The sequence below is a fragment of the Bidens hawaiensis genome, unplaced genomic scaffold (genome assembly GCF_021521415.1).
Source record: "Bidens hawaiensis isolate Kalapana, Puna unplaced genomic scaffold, B.hawaiensis_p1.1 tig00025808_1, whole genome shotgun sequence".
Lineage (NCBI taxonomy): Eukaryota > Viridiplantae > Streptophyta > Magnoliopsida > Asterales > Asteraceae > Bidens > Bidens hawaiensis.
This window is the reverse complement of record NW_027494145.1, coordinates 21,568-38,132: the sequence shown is the minus strand read 5'-3', so window position 1 is coordinate 38,132 and position 16,565 is coordinate 21,568. Positions and strand designations below refer to the sequence as shown.

The 16,565-nt window shown below is 40.9% G+C and overlaps 1 pseudogene; it reads right to left on the bottom strand.

Annotated features, from left to right (window-relative positions):
- Positions 1 to 3,012: 3,012 nt before the first annotated feature.
- On the bottom strand, positions 3,013 to 4,344 carry LOC143572345 (phospholipase D gamma 1 pseudogene; annotated as a pseudogene).
- Between the last annotated feature and the right edge of the window lie 12,221 nt (positions 4,345 to 16,565).

Sequence of the window (16,565 nt, the reverse complement as noted above, 5' to 3'; positions counted from 1 at the left end):
TTTAAATGTTAAATTTAAATTTCACATTTTTATGCTTTGTTATTTGTTATCCATGAATGCTCTATAGAAAAGATTTTGTTTGATAAAAAAATTGATGAATATTTGTTTGATAAAAAAACAGATTATCAGCTGTTGTTGTGGAGACTATTTTGTAATGCTTTTTTTTATATATATTTGTTGTATTATAAGATGGCATTCTTTATGTGTCACGCCATATTATTTGTTTTTGTAGGTTTATTCATAGGGTACGGATTCGGTACTTGTATCGATTCGGTATCAATATCAAGAATTTAAGGAAATTGGTACCGGTACCTGCTCATACAGAATATACTATGTGATATGTGTTTAGTTGAAATTTGTTGAGCTAATTGATAAAACTTAAAAAAGTGAAATTATATTTATTTTGGATTTGAAAACTAAATAAGGTTTCTTCCTTTTTTTTTCCTTTTTAGATTTGTTCTTTCCGCCCGTTGAATTAACTTCTAAACTAGAAAAATAGTTTTTTCATGTACGGGTCTCATTTTATAGTCTACTGTGCGCAAATCAAGCGAACATAAATATCAGACTTCATATATTAGAAAAATTAAATTAAATATGGTGATGATTTGGAAAGGGTAAGAATTAAAGAACAATAAATGGATTGTTAGAAAAATCTGCGAATGAAGATGCTTTTTAAACGTTAGATGACACGTCTTTGAATGAGTGCATGCCATACATCACGCACTGGAAGGCCCCGTTCCCGATAATCCTACTTTGGTGTTGGTTTTACTCATAAACACAGTTATAAAATCAGAGTTAATAAAAACTTTCGCGGAATAATTAAAACTTCATACATTACATTACAAAACATCAAATCATGTCTTAACATACAAGTTGTCTTTTCATAAACATTAACATATAATAGTCATGACACTTTTTCATAGATGCCAGTCTCTTTAGCTCGTGTCATGTGTCCCTCCTCAAGCCAGCTGCCTCAATCTATTTGCCTGCGTGCATACTAAAAGTCAGCTACGCTGAGTGAGTTCTAGTTAATCAATTAACATACATTACATTCATACCATACTCATACATGTCCGGAGATACGTATTCATACCTTATTTACTATCACTTCTTTCATACATACTTTACATACATGCATACATTCTTACATACTTTCTTTCATAAAATCATATGGTATACCATAAGTTATTCTATCTTAAACATCACAGATATTATAAGGGTCAGGTCCCTAACATCACAAATATGGGTCTGGTCCCTACTGTCTCGAATAACCTTACCACCATACCTGTCTTATGTATATAATATATATACATGATCATACATATAATCATCATATAATAATAGCATTCAATACATAGTCATACACGTATCATACACTTATCATTCAAGTAAATGTATTAACTATCACATGGGAGTATGCACACAGCCCCGAAAACATAACAGATATGGGGGCTAGAACTCACCTGGAGTCGGTTTCTCTCGCCGTTAACGGTAATGCCCTTCCTTAGTTTTGCATGGCTAACTGTACAATACATTATATGTGTCAATTATCCATTACTACTACTTCCTACATCTAAGTTAATGAAACCTTCAACTAACGGGGGTCCGGGGACATCGCCCCTGGTAGCGAGGGCTAGAAGCGGCAGCCCCTAGCAGGGTCCAAGGGGCAGAACCCCTGGCTGGGGTTGAGCTCGGAAAAATTTTATTTTCATTAACAGTCCTTTAACAAAAATGCATCAGAAAATGAATTTCATGAAATTTTGCATGGAAGAATTTCGCTTCGCATGACTTTTTCGCTTCGCATGGCTGTGCGATGCGAATTATCGATTTTGCTTCGCATGGCTATGCGATGCGAAATCGACTTATGCGAAAATATCTCCTTTTCTTCATTTTTGCCATTTTAAGCCAAATTACTTCGTAACTCTTCCTTAGGACCCGATTTTACCCTTTTTATGGGTTTTGGGTTGTACCAACTTTGTATACCCGTGTTTTATGAGGTCCGAAAATCACCTTTTTGTTCTATAACACACCCGTGAGGCTAAAACTCACCAAGTTCATGTTTTTCTTACATTTCACAACCCGATCTATCATTATATTGGTTTGCATGTCGATTCTAACCATAAAACTTAACCCTTTGGCCGAAGCTTACCTTTTTGCTCCGGGTTCGATTCAGATCTGGACAACCCCGAAGATCTGGACGTTTTCTTGATGTTTGAGGTACTTGTACACCAAGGTTTTCCTTAGTTTTAGCCCGGACTTGGATTCGGGTTTTGAGAGAAAATGTGTGTGTTCTTAAGTGTGTGTGTGTGGTGAAAGGGAAGAAATTGGTGAAAGGAAGGAGGGGTTGGGTTTATATAGGGGACTATGAGCCTCACAACCCACTCACACTTCTAATTCCATTTATTATCCAAACATTAACACATCCAATTAAGTTAACGACACACAGTTAATTATAGAACTTTCTGTTATTTATAATTCTCAGAAAAGCGGATGTTACACGCAGAATGGTCTAGAAAACTTTAACATGACTAAAAAAATCCAACCTCAATGATCAAACAGGAAGGTTTTGAACCATAGCTCTTACATGATCATAGGTGAAGATATGATTTTTATTTAACAAAAGAAAAAAATAATAAAAAAAATGTTCAGGAATTCAGGATGTAACCATAATTAGTTTTCCAATTCAAAATAAATAAAATTTTAAGTTTAATAAGTTTATTCAGCAATCTCGACTACCATATATCACATGGTATATTCTATACCCTATGAAATTTTGAATAGACCTTATAAAACAAATAAAATAAAGATTTACTAAAAGAACAAACCAACATCAAATAATGTAACTTTTTAATACAATAAATAAATATATAAAAACACTATACTGCCCACAACAACAGCTAATAATCATTATCATCAAAATTATCAAACAAAATCTTTTCTATAGAGCATTCATGGATACCAAATAACAAAACATAAAAATATGAGTTTTTCAAAGTTAAATTTAAATTTAAATCAAATAGTGAGATTTTCTTGAATAGCAACAGAAGTGCCCACAATGCTGCCACCCATATCTGGGAAATTTGGGCAACCATGAAGAGGCTTCACCTGACCAGTTCGGTCAACTTCGACTGGATACTTGAGAAGGTGAGCCTTCATGTCGGTCACTTCATTGGCTGCATACTGGTTCCAGTTTTGTTCACTCAGTGATCTGACCCGTTTCACACACTCGAGGCTCTCGGGTGTCTCAAAACTGCTTTCAAGTCCACCAATATGCTCCGCCCATAGGGACATCCTGTACCCGAATATCTGCACAAAAGTTATGTTTAAGCTATGGCACTTTTAAAAAATTTAAATTTTCGCATAAAATTGCCCAAATAGTTTTAAGGTATTATATAACACATTTAAAAAAAATGGTTGAACGGGTCAACATGCAAATCAGTCGGGCTGACACGAACACGACCCGTTTAGCCATACATGTTTGCGGGTTCGACCAAAACTATATACCCATTTTGTCTAAAAACATGCCGAATGACGAAAATGCCCTAAAAGTCTTGCAAATGCAATATATCATTGATGTGGTCTCCACATATTATCAATTAAAACTGTTACAATTTTTGCCTCACAAATATCATGCCAACAATCACCATTTTGATACTTCAAACCATTATCAAGATGCGTACTTGGAAGGTGCCCCTCATCCACATGAGCATCTTGATAAAGTGTCACTTTACCCCCTCTCCTAAGCGGAAAATAAGTACCCGACACACCATTAAAGTTATGATCAAGTGGCACTTTTGCCATGGGCGTGTACTGAATCGATAAAGTTAACACCGCGTCACGCTTACACGGTTTGCCACTTTCGTTTAAAACCAGGAAAGTACCTTCAACAAGTGACCCGGAAACCAACTGCTCAACCGGCACGCCAACCGCCCCTATGATTTGTGAACCTACAACATCACTATCTTTTACAACAAACTGCACCTCAGCAGAATAATGCGCAACAGGCACATAAAAATGCTGCATCCAAACCGGATTCTCACTATTACTTATAACAAAGGTTCGTGCGATCGCAGCATTAGCGATCGAAACCGTCACATAAGGGTCACTTGTATCCTTTACAGGCTTACCCTCCTCTGTCTTGTTCTTCCGTCCACCCATTCTACCAAACACATGACCTAATCTGTGGTGATGCACGTCCATGTTTGGCAGGCTTTTCGCCTCTTTCACCCAAATATCCAAATTCCCATGAAGTAATAAAACTTTAAGATATGCATTGGAGGTCTTGAATGGAAGAACTTGCACACTTTGCCCATGTTGTGATCCATCATACCCTACTTCAGCCATATCATAACAAGATCAAAAACCCCTGATCAATATCCAATACACAAAACTGGTTAGAATCAAGCTTTAAAAAATCTTGACTTCATTGAGGCATTTTATCAAACAGTTGGTGGGCAGATTAAAATCTTACAAAACTGCACCAGAAAAGCCGAATCAAACTCAATAAATCGAACCCGATAGGAGATATCAAAGACCCCTGATGAATAATGAATACCCAATTGACAAGATTGTTTAAAATCAAGTTTTTCAAAAACTTGACTTAGTTGAGACATTTTATCAAACAGTTGGTGGGCAGACCACAAAATTGGACCTTTGAAGGTGAAATGCAGGAGAAGGATGGCCAAGGAAGTAACTTGGTTGCTCACTGAATACTGATGCATGGTGCAAATGGTTTTGGCTCTGCTCACTCAACTATTCAAACATAATACTAAAAGATATTATTATTAGGCGGCTGAGAGCAACGTGTACGGCTGGTTAACCTTTTGTTTTGTAGTTCGTTATATTAACGACCAGTTCGACCAATTGACCGCGTCATTTAACTCGGGCTCTTTTACCGAAACTATATCTATATTACTGTATAACTAGGATAATAACCTGTGTTACACACGGATGGAAAACATATCAACAAAAATATAAAATATAAACTACGCATTCAGTCAACACAAATATTTGACATAAGTTTTTTACCCTAAGATATTACAAAAGATGTTAAACTATATCTATAACATAAAAAGAAAATACTTTATAAATAAACAATTCAATGAATAAGAAATAATATAACATAAATGAACCATTAGACCTGAAAAAAAATAAAAAACACATATTAGTAAAAGATTTTATAATATTAATTGAAAACTAAGTTTACAAATACATACCAACTTCAAACTGTATCATATTAGGTTTTCGAAAATCTCTTTGTAAACAGTTTTATTTAATTTTTTTAAATGTTCCTAATTGTTCTAAAGAACGTTTTTTTCTTTTTTTAGAGTGCTTTTTATAAATAATTTTCAGAGATATCTATATTTTTATAGCATTTTTCATGTCATTTCTTAATAAATAAATAAATAAAACTTAAAGAACATTCGGTTTGATCACCATTCACCCGCTCTTCTTCTTTCCTCAAGAGTAAACTAAATCATTGACAAGATGGTTATTAATTAGAATAAATAGACTTAATCATGGAGTTAATTGCATTAATTTAAATACATAGATTTAATTGTAGAATTAATTGAATTAAATTGGAATGCTTATTTTAATTTAGTGGATTAAAAATAATTGTGAATATGTGGAAATTATTGATATGGAAATGTGATTACATGGAATCCTATGTGGATAGGCTAGAATAAGGACATGTGGAGAGAATCATCTTGCTTTAATATATTAGTAAGATTGTTCATCAAAAAATATCCGATGTGTTGCGCTGTTACTATCAGATAGGGGTGTTCATGGTCCAGTTTTGACGGGTTTTAGGTCAAACCGTGAGTTGAATCGTTAACAATGGTTTTGATAATCGTAAACCGAAATCAGACCATTACTAGCGGTTTGGTTTCATGGTTTAGACTAATTATGCCTCTATAAAAAATGCATAACATATAAACAATTGACAAAGTTTTATTTAGACGCTAATATTAATTCTACAAACGACTTACTTGAGATCGGCTACTCGCAAGCCTAAATGAGTCTGTAATTTATATAATTTTTTAATATATTTTTAATAATATTGATACTCACAAGCCTAAATGAGTCTGTAATTTATATAATTTTTTAATATATTTTTAATAATATTGATTTTAATATATATAATGTTATGAAAAAATAACTAAATAATACACATTATTCTATACATAAAATTATAATTGAAAAAAATATATATATAAATAATTATAAATATAAAAAAATAAATTAATAAATAGTAAACAAGTTGAGCCCGAACCGAGCTCGAGCTTGAGAATCTACTCACGAGCTGAACTCGAGCTTTGAAAATAGAGCTCGAAACGAGCCGAGCTCGAGCCTAGTCAAGCTCGGGCTCGAGTCGGTTCATTTGCACCCCTAGATAAAACGCATCATTACTTTAATAATAACAACTGACTTTTAGATGGCAATGAAAAAATCTAAAAAATGACACTACATATACTGATTCACTTTTTTGAAATTGATTACATGACACTATTATTGTTCACAAATTAGTATGTTATTAGACTGGTCTTCACTTATTAGACATCTTCTTATACTGCATTATTATAATGTTATGCTTTAGATTATTGATTATACATGAATACAGACTGAACAAATATTTGTGTTCATGTTAGGTTGTTTAAAACATCAACATGTTTGTGTCCGTTTATGTTTGTTCATTTAAAATCTAACAACAAGCGTGAGCGAACATATATGAACAAACGTAAACAAACACAAACGGATATAAATGAACACAAACGAACAAATATAAAGCATTAAGTAAAGTATTCTTTCAATGTTTCATCCAAAAATGAACATAAACGAAACATAAATGGATCAAAATATGTCCAAGTATATAAATTCTGAATGAATATGACAAACTTCCTTAAATTAAATTAAAATCCAAATATTTCACAGTAATAGAAATGACAAGTGCCAAAAAAAATTGTAATACGGAAGGCTAAAAGTTAGTGTGTGTGTTTATGTATGTTAAAGTCTTGGCCCTCAAAAATTACATGCGTCGATTGACGGTGCAGCTCGTACACCCTCCGGGCCAACCGTGATTCATAGGGTATAGAATATATCATGTGATATGTGGTAGTTGGCATTGCTAAATAAAATGATTAAACTTAAAACTTTATTTATTTTGAATTGGAAAACTAGTTATGGTTTCATCCTGATCTTTTTATTTATTTTTTTTATTTATATATTTTTTGTTAAATAAAAATCATATCTTGACCAATGATCATGTAAGAATTATGGTTCAAAACTTTCCTGTTTGATCATTAGTGTTGGATTTTTTTAGTCTACACTAAAGTTTTTTAAACCATTCCGCGCGATGCATATAACGTATTCAACAATATGTTTTAATAACGTTTGCAGAATTTTTGAACAATTCGTTTATTGTTCATTAATTCTTACGTTTTCCAAATCATAACAGTGTTTAATTTTATTTTTTTATAATATACGGTTTTGTTTCTCGTTTTATATAAATTAATATTATATTTACGATTTTCATTATTTATTAATAAAAGTTATACTCTATTTTATAGAACAAATGTCCTTAAGCACATGACAAATCTTAGATCCAATCTTGGTCAGGACCATCAAATTTAATAACTTCATTAACCTTGTCTTTTTATATTTAATTTATTTATATCTCTTTTTATTAAACAATTCACCAACCTGTTTATAATTCGAATAAAAATATACATATTCTTTACAATGCCAACCCATTATTACAGTACTTTTAAATCAGTTGTAACCCGCAAACCCGTCTACAGCTTGATCACAACTCCTATACAACCCAACCCCTTTTGCGCCCCTTTGGCTGGTTTAGGTAAATGAATTACAAGTTTTACGAAAAGCCATATTATAGTTAACATCTTTAACACGGATAAGTATATGATTAACATTCAAAATCATCAATTTAACTCGTTCATCTAAACCCCACCAACCCATACGATTTCACGAACAACGATGCATAACAATACTCTTATTAATAAATTAATTAAAAATACATCAACACTTACAAACAAGTAACACAACAAATCACATCTAACCAAAACCATAACATACTTCATACTTGTAACCTCATCACAATGAGCTGACTCACTACCTTCAATGACCATTGACCACCTTAATCTCCTCCTTTTTCGCATAATATCTCCTGTACTTTGAGTCAACGTGTGTGAGATAGTACGTGCCTGGAGCGAGTTGACTCGTATCCTTACTCGTCACATAATCCTTACCACCGTATCTATGCTCCATCACGTGCATTAGCTCCACAAACTTTTCAGGCTCAAACTACATAAATATAGTTAATGGAGAAAGTTAACGTATAAACTAAAAAAACGTGCTAACTGTGAGAATCAAGCAGTGTAATTATATATACAAGTAGCGTAATTATGCAATTATATCGTGCTGTAATTACACTACACTATAATTACGCTATGTTGTATATATAATTACACTACTTAATTCCCACAGTTAGCACGTTAATTTAATAATGTATCAAATATGACCGTTACCAAACAAATACCTCGGTTCTTGTCTTCAACTTATGTTCAATATTCATGACCTTTGCAATGTTTGACAAACTAAAAGGCGATTTTCCTTCGGTAAGATATAGTGAAAACATTGTGGCGGTTAATCCACTTCCGTATGTGAAGAAACACTAATTGACCCCGGGCAGATTACGGATAATCTGGGGGTTAAATAGATGTTTCCCACGAGGGGTTAGATCCGGCGAAGATGGTACTTCTGATAACCTGCAAAACAGACACCGTGAGCTCGTCACTGAGAAGGGGGGGGGTACCTCCTTGTGACCACCCTCCGGCGTGAGAATCAGACTAGATTGCTCTTGAATATAAGTGTATATTAAGAGAATGACTAGAGCAGATATCAGGTAATATATCAAGATATGAGATATGAGATAAGAGATATGAGATAAGATGATACCATTCCAAGGTGTTGGAGTATTTATAGCCGAAGGTAGGTTTCCAAGCAGGTACAGCCGGCTGAATAGTGTTCCTGTTCTGCCAACTGTGGGCTACGCACATGCCATGCTAGTGGTTGGTGGATAGGCAGCGGCTGATAGTGACCAGGCCGGCTGTGTACTATTCCTGTTCCACCAACTGCAGGCCATGCCATGCACGTCCTCCGACAGGTTGGTGAGTAGGCAGCGGCTAATAGTGACATACAGTACAAGAGCGTGCTGCTCGTCATACTGTTGTCAGTGAGCTGTCGTATCCTTGGTCAGATCTTTTGTCCATACCTCGTCAGGTACAGTACAAAAGATCCTCCAGTATCATACGGACTGGCTCATTTGGGCGGGAGTTCTCCCGGCTTTGTGCGGGAGTGTTCCCGGCTTGCTCACTCCTTCTTCAGGTGACATTACTGAATTATTTTAGAGTTAAGTGCCTTGTGCGTGTAGCTTTGCTGCGCAGGTAGCCTTCCCTGATGGCTTGTATCCGCAGCTGCGGGAACAGGCAGAGTACTTCACCATTGGGAGGCTTTTCTTGCGGGAACAGCTTGCGTACTGCGCGTAAGGACGTCACGTCTCTGAGCATGGTGGGTCCTGCGGACCCAGTTGGTTTCTGCGCAGACGTCCCTCTTAAAGGTGAGTCTTGCGGGTCCAACTGGGCTCTGCTGGGACCTACCTCTTCAAGTCCCCCCAGTCCAATGTTCTTCTCATGAATTTAATAAGTGAGGTGAACTTTTGGACTTAAGCAAAGGGTTTTGAAAAGGGTTTAGTTTTAAGGTTTTCCATGGGGATTCTTCCCGCGGAAGTCCTAATGTCACGTGCAGAAATTCCCGACTTTTCTGCTTGATCTTTGGGTATGATGCGGGTAGGTCTGTAACCTCCTCGCAAGTCAGGAGCGTTGAGTTCCACTTGTGTAGATTCTCCATGAGGTTTTGGTAGTTATGAACATAGTGATCAATTATGTTTAAACAACCAATTCCATCTTGGAGCTTCAAACAATCTAGTTCTCGACGTTCCCGCTATGCGGGGATGTTATTCCCGTTTCCGCAAGCATAGCCCAGAAGATCCTTCTTGGTTTCAATTCCCTGCGGAGTGCTAGGTATGTGAAGGGTTTCGCCTTGACACTGTACCCGCACTCGTCTTATAGTTACTTTACTTCCAAGGTATTCCTGGCTTCAATTCCCTGCGGGTGCCTAGTATGTGAAGGGTTTTGCCTTGACACTGTACTCGCACCCGTCTTATGGTTACTTGGTTGCCGAGGTATTCTTGGCTTCAATTCCTTGCAGGTGCTAAGTATGTGAAGGGTTTTGCCTTAACACTGTACTCGCACCTGTCTTATAATTACTTGGTTGCCAAGGTAAGGGGTATATTCCCGCTTACTTTTGAATCTTTTTGAAATTCGAAGAGTTGGTGAAAGGATAAGAACAGTCCCAACTGTTGAAACGTCGTCCGACGGTTTCTTCTGACAGTGTCAGGACGTGCAGGAAGTTATGGCGACGTGACAGTACATGGTCATTCCAGACGCTTTTTCAGGCGCGTGGGCGCGAGTTTTCGGGCGCGTGGCCGCGAAATTTATGGCATGCGTCCTTTCGACAGCTGTTGCCAGCTTGGTCTTTGCCACGTGTCATAGTTTCATTGCACCTGTGATTTCTCTCTCTTCCGCATTAAATTCATCGCATTTATTGCGATGAGTATATAAAGGGGGAGAGGGTCCTTTGTAATCCACACTTTCACTTCTATCTTCTCCTTCTAAGCGATTTCCGGCGAATATTCTCTGAAATCGTTGCCTTTCATCCTTCCAGAATGTTTTCTTTTGCCGAGGAGTTTGACGTGTTCGTCGAGAATCCGTCGTCCACTTCCGATAATGATGACAAGAGTACTGCTGGCGAGTGCCAGTGTGCTCTTCTGGCCGACCTCTATCAGTACGTCGTCCGGAAGTTCATGCTCGAGCCGTTGGAGCCTGAGTTTCCGGAGCCACACCAGACGGTGTACGATGCCCCCAAGGGCAAGATAGGGGTGTACGCTGCATTTTTCGTTTATGGGAATCTCAGGTTCCCATTGACGAAGTTTGTATACCGTGTCTTGGAGAGGCACGGTGTGCATCTGACGGAGGTACACCCGATGGCGATCGCCAAGATCCGCCACTTTGAGTGGGTGTGCCTCATTCTGGGCGTGGAGCCCCACGTTGATCGGTTGATGACCTTCTATTCCTGGAGGTGCATCCAGGGGTGGTACACCTTGGTCAATCGGATCAAGGGTTTGAAGATCTGCGCTACCGAGCGCAGTCTTCGGTCGTGGAAGCGGGAGTTTTTTTATATCTCCGCTCGCGTCGTCCCCCTTGCGATGACGTTTAAGAATGGGAGAGCACTCCCCACCCTTCACGCCCTCAACTACCAGGAGGCGGGATGGTTCGCCAAGATCTCCCGGATCCAGACTCCGGTGTACCGCTTTGCGTAGTCCGGGATGGTGATGCTCGGGATGAGCCGGGTGTGGAAGGAGGCGTCCCAGATTCCCATCGTCCTCGAATACGGTTTGAACTCTGTCCCTTACGGTATGCTTCATATTATCCGTTAATTTAGGGTTTTTGTTCTAACCGTTTTTTCTTTTTGTTTACAGAGGGAAACGACTTGCAGTCTCTCCTGCAGCCGCGGGAGAGTGATGGTCCCGCTAGGATGGGTACTCGTGCTCTAGATGAGAACGAGTTGCCCATCCTTGAGCAAACGGCGGATCGGTTCGTGGAGGTCTACCCGCCAGGCCACGAGATCCTGAGCGCCAGGCGGCCAGGTAAAGAACTTTTTGACCCTCGCCCTCTCAATGCTCAAACCTCTGCGGGAATTCCTCTAATCTTGTCATCTTCTGACGAGGAATCCGCAGATGGTCCTTTGTTGGTGCGGAAAAAGAAGGCTTCCGGCGGGAAGGGGAAGGCGAAAGTTGCCTCCACTGCCGATCCGGGGAACCGGTCAAATTCGGAGACCGAGAGCGAGGAGACGGCGGGGAACCCAGGTGGTGTTGAGACCACTGCTCCGGAGGCTGAGACGACTGTCATCTCCGAGCAGCCCAGGACGACGACGGTGACCGGTATGAAGAGGCCGGCTCCATCGGGTTCGTCCCCGCCTGTTCGCACCTTTAGGCTCAAGAAAACCCGTAAGTATAATCTTCCTTTACTTTTTACTGCATAGCTTTCCACAATTATACTTATATCTTCTTTGTGCATGCGTGGATGCTACCGCATTCCAGGGTGGAGCGGGAGGTAGCAGTTCTGGACCCATGAAGGTAGGTTTGGTCAACCTACCTGAGGCGATGACCCAGGCGACTGCGCCTGCTTCAGTTGGTTCAGTTGCTCACCCGGTTGAGCCAACTGTTCCAACTGTGACGACGTCCCCGCCGGCTATCAGTGCCATATTTACTGATTCATTCACTGAGCCGGCGGTGAGTGTTTCTGTGGATTCTTCCGCAGCCGCGGCCGCGGTTGTGAGTTCACCTCCGGTGAGTTCACCTCCGCAGGTTTCTACCGCGGCGGCCTCCGCTATGCCTCCTCCGGCGCCGGCGACTACGGCCAGTCCTTCAGGTATGTCCGGGGTTGGGGCGTCAAGCCAATCTCTGCCTCCTTCCCATCTGCCTGACCTCTTGGATGGATATCCGTTAGGTTCGGGTGATGGGTTTTGCGGCTACAGGCCTGTCGTCGACCCTACAGGTGCGTAGGGTTATTTTGGCCTTTATTTTATATATATATATATATATATCATCTTTTCCTAACTGCTTTTTGCTTTTGCAGTGTCGGATTCCAATGAAGTGTATGTTCCACGATGGAACATCCGCCGAGGAACAACCCTTCGGACGCCTGTAGAATGCGTCGAATGGGCGCGCCACGCCGCCCCCGCCGGTGCGCTGGGGGAAGCCATGTCCAGCTACCAGGAGGGTAGGCTGTCGAATGAACTGCGGATTCTCCTTGCCCGGATGCAGCCGCGCGTCGAGTTACTTTGTCGTGAAAACGACAAGTTAAAGACGGCGCGTAGCCTGGAAGTGGCTCAGGTGCGGGCCATCCGGGAGGAGAACAAGAGGCTTGCCGCAGTGGCTGCGGAAAAGGAGAAGGCCTTCCAGGCCCTTGAAGTTGAAGTTCAGGCCCGTCTTGAGGCCCGTTCCAAGGCTGCCCAAGCTGTTAACGAACAGCTTCGGCTGGCTAAGGAAACTGCACGGAACGCAACTGAGAGGGCCACCAAGGCTGAAGCTGTTGCTGAGCCTCTTGAGAATGAGGAGCTTAAAGCCAAGCTAGAGAGGCTCCAGCAGGCTCATGATGCCTTGGCTATGGAAGACGCCAAGAAGCTCCAAGAGATCTTGGACCAGAGGGGCGTGCTTGACCACACTGAGCGAAAGCTAAAGGGTGTTGAAGAGGCTGCTGCTAAGGAAGTGTTGCTTGCCAACCTTAACAAAAGTGAAGCCGAACGCGCCCGTAACCAAGCTCAAGCTGCCCTCCAGGAGGCTCTGGTTGCCAAGGAATGGCTTCTTCGAGAAGCGTTGTCTCAGGTATGCGTAATTTCATAATATCTTTACGCTTTTCTTTGTACATAGAAAAGGTTTTGATACTTGTATTTTTTCTTGTAGGTTGTGCATCGGGTCTTCATGGACACATCATACGACGATGCCATGAGCGCAGCCCTCAACGCTTCTCATGAGGATGGGGAAAAGGCTGGCTTCCTGCTTGGTCTAGGGTTCGTTGAGAAGGGCATCCCGCCTTCCAATTTCCCTTCATATGATGTGGATACTGAAGCTGCTTATGACCAAGCAGTGAACCAGTATGCTGCCTTCCCGCATCCAGTGGTGGAGAAGGTAAACGAAGTTGCTGCTACTGATGATGGGCTAACCATTCTAAAGACCTTCCTTGAACCGCCACAGCCATCTGATTGTGCGAGTACAAGTGGGTTTGGAGGGAGTGGTCCTGAAGCTTGAACCTTAAGATCCCTTCCCACTGTTAGGATAGGTTTACATTGTATAGATTTATATTCATGTAGGCGGGTAGTTACCCGGCCATTCTTGTAATACTTTGAATTATTATGGAATACAAATCTTTGTGCGGGTAGGACCGCTACTTTCAGTGGATGACTTGCTTTATAAACGTTATATGACTTGCTCATGCATACTTTAGTTTAAATTAGCAACTTTCCAAGTGTTCTGAATAAGTTAACCTTTGAACGTGGTAGATAATAGGTTGAAGTTTTGCTTCCTACTTCGTGATTGTGCGGGTAAGACCGTCACTTGCACTTAGGATGGCCAAACTTTACTTATATCTGACCTGCGTGGAGGTTTTCCTCATCTTTTCGTTAGAAATTTTCTAAGTGTTTTGAATAAGTTAACCTTTGAACGTGGTAGATAATAGGTTAAAGTTTTACTTCCTCCTTCGTGATTGTGCGGGTAAGACCGTCACTTGCACTTGGTCGGATGGCTAAACTTCACCTATATCTGTCCTGCGTGGAGGTTTTCCTCATCCTTCCATTAGAAATTTTCTAAGTATTTTGAATAAGTTAACCATTCGACGCGCGGTTGTCAATAGGTTAGTTCGGTTTCTTCTATCATGATTTGTGCGGTTAGGACCGGCACTTTCATTTAGTGGGATCACCAAACTTTACCTATAACTGACCTGCGTGAAGGTTTTCCGTTTATTGTGTTTACGCGGGTTTTGCCGCCGTCCACATGCAACGATTTCTTTACACTTATTTATGCGGTGAAAACCGGCATATCAGTGTTGAATAAATTAACCGTTCGACGCGTGGTTGTCAATAGGTTAGTTCGGTTTCCTCTATCATGATTTGTGCGGGTAAGACCGGCACTTTCATTTAGTGGGATGACCAAACTTTACCTATGACTGACCTGCGTGATGGTTTGCTGTTTTTTGTGTTTATACGGGTTTTTGCCGCCTTCCGCACGCAACGACTTCTTTCCCCACTTATGTATGCGGTGAAGACCGGCATATCAGTGTGGAAAGTTCATAAGTATAAATGTAAGACCATCAGCGTCAATGTGATAAGGAGAATCATTTTCATTAGAAGTGGCTCTGGGCCTTTTCTTTTACAAGTTTGGAATTGATCTACATGCAGACTGTGTAGTTGAGCTCCCTTCCATGTTCTTGGGAGTGTCATCGAGCCTTTCGAGCCGATATGCACTTGGTTCGGAATCTCGTTGTTTACGCAGTATGTAGTCTCCAACATTGAAGCTGTAGTTTTATTCGTGTTTTCCCCAACTGGGGTTCTACACGCATCAGCCTGCTCAGCGTTCGTTACGCCACGAGGTGCGCGAGCGTCCCATCTCTGACAAATGCTTCGACGCTGTCCTTCAAGTCTGTGCATTCTTCAGTGTTGTGGCCTTTTGTCCTGTGAAAGTCACAGTATTTGCTCCGATCAGCATTGTGACGATGTCGGATTATTGGAGCCTTTGGCCATGGGAGCTTCTCAGTGGCGAATATTTCGGTGACGCTTTTGGTGAGTGGCGTCCATCTGGAGTTCTGGCTCGACTGTACGTTATCCCTTCCGCCTAACCGATGTTGCAAGCCGGATGGGGTGTCAAAGTTTACCCTTGACTGCCAAATGCCTAGCTTCCGCTTTTTGTTTAGTCGGGCGGTAAGGACGTTGTCTTATCTTGTTTTCTGGGTGTAGAGGTTTGTGCTCTGGGGGAGATCTCTACCCAGTTGCTTTTCCGTTTCCGCAAAACGTTTAGCTGCTGTCTTGATGGCATCCCATGTGGATGGCATGCCATCTTTACCCGTTAAGGTGCGGATGAGCTCTAGGTCATTCGCGCCCTGGATGAAAGCAGCGCGAACAAGATCTTCGCTAATATTACCCAGACTTAGCTTCTTTGAGTTGAAGCGAGTGATGAAGTCTGGCAAAGATTCATCTTCCTCTCGAATGCAATTGAGGATTGTCCATTGCTCTTCGGTATACTTTCTTTGTTGGCTGAAGTGTTGGCTAAACTTCTGTTGGAAGTCTGCCCAATCGTAGATGTGGTGGACCGGTAGGCGGTCGAACCACGCTCTGGCTGCTCCAACCAGCGTCATCTGGAACATATAACACCACGTGGGTTCCGTCTAGTTGCTGACGGTTGCCCCCGCTATGAATCTGTTCAAATGATCATCTGGGTCAGATATACCATCATAGGTGCCGATGTTTGACATCTGTTTGGCACTTTTCGGGGCGATTGCTTCCGCAATGTCCCTTGCAAATTTGGACGTTCCCGCTTTTGCAGCAGTTGGTCTAAATGTTTTGGAGAAGTCACGTGGGTTTCCACCCGCGTTTTTTGGTTTGAAGGTTTCTCCAAAATGCCTTCTCGGCTGGGAGTCCGTTTCCTTACGCTTCCCTTTCGCCCTATGACGAGGGTTTGCGTCACTATCGGATTCCTCCGAATCATCGTCCAAGTACTCTCCGAATTCATCAGCCTGTTGGAGTGAACGTAAGCGTTCATCCAACTCAGCTTGGAATTCTTTTTGACGTACTTCCGCCCACGCTTTAACTTCATCGAGTGTTTGGCGGGGGAGCCTCGTTCGTTGTCTCTCTAACTCGGTATCGGTGAATCCCAG